The sequence below is a fragment of the Apium graveolens genome, chromosome 6 (genome assembly GCF_009905375.1).
Source record: "Apium graveolens cultivar Ventura chromosome 6, ASM990537v1, whole genome shotgun sequence".
NCBI classification, from domain to species: Eukaryota; Viridiplantae; Streptophyta; class Magnoliopsida; order Apiales; family Apiaceae; genus Apium; species Apium graveolens.
The window spans coordinates 226,387,805-226,393,229 of NC_133652.1; the positions used below are offsets into that span (position 1 = coordinate 226,387,805).

Below are 5,425 nucleotides of genomic sequence, written 5' to 3' on the forward strand. Positions count from 1 at the left end.
CAAGACTGCTAAGGAGATATGGGATGCTCTGGAAACAAGGTGTCAGGGAACTGACACAATTAAGAAGAACAGGAAGACAATACTCACTCAAGAGTATGAACAATTTGACTCAAAGACTAATGAGTCATTGAATGATTTATATGATAGATTTGTCAAACTTTTGAATGATTTGTCATTGGTTGATAAAGAGTATGATCTTGAAGATTTAAACCTTAAGTTCCTGTTAGCTCTTCCTGAATGCTGGGATTTGAAGGCAACGACAATAAGAGACAACTACAATCTTGATGAAACAACTCTTGACGAAATCTATGGAATGCTCAAGACTCATGAGCTGGAGATGGAACAAAGAAGCAAGAGGAAAGGAGGAAAGTCAAGGACAGTTGCTCTTAAGGCTGAAGAAGAATTCCCCAAAGCACCTTCCTCAAAGAAAGATAAGGGTAAAGCTCTTTTCATAAAGTCTGATACTGAGTCATCAAGTTCTGAGAGTGATGATGACTCAGATTCTGAAAGCTTGCCTGAGACTGATGCTGATGAGGAGATGATGAAGCTGTGTGCTCTTATGGTGAAAGGAATCACAAAGATTGCATACAGGAAGTTCAGGAAGGGAAAGAAGTTTTCCAGGAAAAGCATGAGTTCTGATAAGAAGAACTTCAGAAGATCTGAAGGCAGAGGAGGAAAGTCTGACAGAGGAGATTACACCAATGTTAAATGCTATAACTGTGGTGAGAAAGGCCACATATCTCCTGACTGCAAGAAGGTAAAGGGTGACAAAGGCAAGGCTCTTGTCACAAAGCAGAAAAGCTGGACAGACACCTCAGACTCTGAAAGTGAGGAGAACTATGCATTGATGGCAAATGCTGATAAAGAAAGTGCTGAGAGCATTTCTGAAGCTGCTGAAACAAAGGTACCTCAGACTACTTATGCTTTTCATACTGATGATATTAATGAGTTGAGAAGATATCTTAAAACCATGTTTGTTAGCTATAGAGATCAAACTTTAACATGTGAAAGATTAACTTCTGAAAATCTTGCATTTAAGAAAAGGAATGATTTCTTAGAAAAAAAGTTAGTCATGTTCCATCAAACTCAGAAGGATAGAGATTATGCTTTTTATGTTAGGAATGAAGTGCTAAAATTAAATGAATCTCTAAAAACTGAGTTAGAAAAGGAAAGAGAGATTATCAGGACTTGGACTAACTCTGGCAAAACAACTCAAAATTTGCTAAGTAGTGGAAACTGGAAAGAGGGCTTAGGTTATGGAGAAGATAAGAATGATAAAGGAACTGAAGAAATTAAGCCTGTTGTTAAGCAAAAGCCAAAGTTTAAACCTGTTAAGTTTGTAACTGTAAAGTCTGAAAATGAGAAATCAGAAGTTAAAGAGGAATTAACTTCTGACAAACTAAAACAGGAAAAGACAGCTGAAGTGAACATAGGCTTAATGACAAAGAAGCAGCTTAAGCATAAGCTGAAAGATGTCAAGAATGCAAACAAGGTAAAATCACCTAGGAAAAATAGGAATGGAAAGGAAGGTGTGAATAAAAGCAATGATTATAAACCTGTTCCTGATGCTCCTAGGAAAACATGTCATAACTGTGGAAGTTCTAACCATCTGTCTTCTTTTTGCAGGAAGAATAAGAATATTAACTCCTTACCTTCAAAATCAGGAGTTAAGAGTCAGTCTATTAGATACAAACCATAAAATCCTTGTTTTCATTGTGGTAGTTTATGGCATTCACTTGTAAGGAATATCATAGTTTGTACTATGATTATTATCAAATAAAACCTTCTTTGAAGAAAGTTTCCATTGTTCCTTCTAGTGTAAATTCTGATTCAAAGTCTGATAGTGTAAGTTCTGATAAGAAAAATGTTAACATAAACTCTGATGTTAAATCCGCTGCAAATGTTAACAAACTTAATAAGGCCAAAGGATCCAAGCAAGTCTGGGTCCTTAAAACTAATAATTAGTGGTCTTTGTGATTGCAGAGCAACAGGAAAAATATTCTAGTTCTGGACAGTGGATGTTCAGGACATATGACTGGAAATAAGGCCCTGCTATCAGACTTTGTGGAGAAAGCTGGCCCAAGTGTTTCTTATGGAGATGGCAACATTGGAAAAATAGTGGGATATGGCAATATCAATCTTGGAAATGTCATAATTAAACAAGTAGCTCTGGTCTCAGGACTTAAACACAACTTACTGAGTATAAGTCAAATCTGTGACAGAGGTTATCATGTTGATTTCTTTGAAGAACATTGTGAAATTGTGAGTAAATCTAAAGGCAAAGTTGTTCTGAAAGGATACAGACGTGGTAACATTTATAAAGCTAAGCTTTCAACAAGTACTGATGGTTCTGCAATCTGTCTGTTAAGTAGAGCATCAATTGAAGAAAGCTGGAATTGGCATAAGAAACTCTCTCATTTAAATTTCAATAATATAAATGAACTGGTCAAGAAAGATCTTGTGAGAGGATTGCCAAACATAGTATTTGCTCCTGATGGTCTTTGTGATTCATGTCAGAAAGCCAAACAAAGAAAATCTTCATTCAAGAGCAAGACTGAATCATCAATTCTTGAGCCTTATCATCTTATACATGTTGATCTATTTGGTCCAGTAAATGTCATGTCTATTGCAAAGAAGAAGTATGCGTTGGTCATAGTGGATGAGTTCACCAGATACACATGGGTGTATTTCTTGCACACAAAAAGTGAAACTGCATCTATCTTGATTGATCATGTCAAACAGCTGGATAAAATGGTCAAAGATTCTGTGAAAATTTTAAGGAGTGATAATGGCACTGAGTTCAAGAATTTGATAATTGAAGAGTTCTGCAAAAGCCATGGAATAAAGCAGGAATTTTCTGCTGATAAGTGGCATTTTATACCACTTAGAACGTCTTAAAATGGCTTAAATTGGTGTCTTGAAATCAAGTATTTTATGTATTTGATGCATTTTTCTAGTGTTTATGCATTTCAGAGTATTAGTTGCATTTCGGAGGAGGAATCATCAAGAATAAGCCTTGGCATGTGTTCACCATTGCGGGAGGAAAAGAACGGGCAGATTACGGTGAAGAAACGGAGCAAACCTGGAATTTTTCCAGTAGGGTCCTGCGCGCCCGCGCAGCAATGCTGAGCGGCCGCGCAGCAGCCTTGCGCGCCCGCGCAGAAATGCTGAGCGGCCGCGCAGGGTCGGGGAAAAAGATGAATTATTTTAGACTTCTACTTCTGTTTGGCTTCCAACTTCTATGTAATCTGAGTTTTATGGGACTATTATATAAGTAGATTTGAGACGTTTATATAGAGAATAAGAAGGAGATTATGTTTTAGATTGTGTTTTGCAAGAAGCGAAGGAGATAAGGAAGAAGACCGATTTAGCACACCGCAACGAAGAGGAAGCATATATTCTTGTGATTCTTGTTTCGTTGTAACGTTGGATGCTAGTTTTCTTGCTTTGACTTATTTACTCTTGTGACGTACTCTGTTTTAATATAATTAGTTTAGTTATTATTTTCTTGTGTTGTTTATCATGATTTCATATGAACACATGATGGCGATAAGTTCTATTATGGGCTAATCGTGATCATGGGGTTGCAACGGATTTATTATGGAATTCTTTAGTTAATTGTTTAATACTTTAGTGTGTGATGATTGCATGATATCTAGTATTGGTTGTGCGTATTCGTCTTATGTGCGTCGCGAACATATAAGATAGGGTGTTAATCTCTTGTGAAGCGATGGTGGATCTTGAGATTTAGAACTTGCCATGCTAGCATAGGTTCATGTACGTTGTGCATGATTAGTGGGTAACTCTAACTTTTTTATTTGCCCTATGTAATCAAAAGGAATAACTTGTGCTTAAATCGTTGTGTTGTCAATTTCTGTAGACATATAGGAACTCAACATGATTGATGACTATTCAACTTCTATCTTAATTGTGGATGTTTGGTAGAATGGTATTAGTACAATGAAAGTTGGCTTTTATCAGTTTCGTGTTATTCGATTAATGTCATCACTGTCACATGCTAAAGGTAATAACAATGGCTATAGAAGGAAGTAATAATGAAGTTGTGATCTCATGAGTGTTTTATTATTGATAAATTGAAGTGTTAGTTAAGTGGTTAATTAAGTAGTTAATTATAGTTAATATTTAATCAACAATTTTAAGTGTTATCTTAACATTGAGAAGTAATCATACATTGGTGAGTGAGTTTAATTAGACAAAACTTAGTCTGAGTCTCTGAGGGAACGAACTAGAAAGTATTCTATATTACTTGCGAACGCGTATACTTGCGTGAATATTAGTGCGTGATTTTGCCCTAACAAGTTTTTGGCGCCGCTGCCGGGGACTCGGCGTATTTGTTTAGTTTATGTACTTACCATCATTGGTCATTAGGACTCAGTGATTAGGACGTAGTAGTTAATTACTCTTTTCGGTTGTGTTTCAGGTACTTTAGCAAGCGTTTATGCAAACTCGTTCTCGTGCTCGCAAGAGGACCTTAGATACAGCTGAGGAGAAAGACGAAGTTCTTGATACTCCGGAGAAGTTAGATTTTGAGGATTCGGATTCAGGAACTGAGCAGAAAGAACCAGTAAACATGGGAGATCGTATTGTTCAAGCTGATCCAGCTCTTATGGATTTTTCTCGGCCTAAAATTGATGACATTCAGTCAAGCATCCTTCATCCGGCTATTCAAGCTAACACCTTTGAAATCAAGCCGGGCACTATTCAGATGGTGCAGAATTCTGTTTCTTTTGGAGGAGCGGCAACTGAAGACCCCAACATGCACATAAGGAATTTTGTCGAGATCTGCAGCACTTTTAAGTATAATGGCGTGACTGATGAGGCTATCAAGTTGAGGCTTTTTCCATTCTCACTGAGGGATAAGGCTAAAGACTGGTTACATTATGAACCAGCTGGGTCAATCACTACGTGGCAAGATCTTGCGCAAAAGTTTCTGGTGAAGTTTTATCCAATGGCAAAGACTGCTGCTATGAGGAGTGCTCTTACTCAGTTTGCGCAGCAACCTACAGAATCTATGTGCGAGGCTTGGGAACGCTACAAGTAAATGTTGAGAAAATGTCCACATCATGGAATGCCGGATTGGATGGTAATCACTGGTTTTTATAATGGTTTGGGGGCCCAATCTCGGCCCATGCTCGATGCAGCAGCTGGAGGCGCCTTATGGGCTAAAAGCTATACTGAGGCGTATAATCTTATCGAGACGATGGCTGCAAACGAGCATCAAAACCCAACTCAGAGGATGACGTCAGGCAAGGTAGCAGGTATTCTGGAAGTTGATGCAGCCACCGCTATTATAGCCCAGCTCCAAGCGCTATCAATGAAGGTTGATTCTTTGGCTACGTATGGAGTTAATCAAATAGCTATGGTTTGTGAGCTTTGTGCAGGTTCTCATGCTACGGATCAGTGT

General features: G+C 38.0%; 1 non-coding gene across 1 annotated transcript; it reads right to left on the minus strand.

Moving 5' to 3' along the window:
- Nucleotides 1–4,984: 4,984 nt before the first annotated feature.
- LOC141669780 (small nucleolar RNA R71) lies at nucleotides 4,985–5,091 on the minus strand. The gene has a single exon (XR_012554040.1). It is a non-coding gene; the product is annotated as a small nucleolar RNA R71 (small nucleolar RNA).
- Nucleotides 5,092–5,425: the final 334 nt, after the last annotated feature.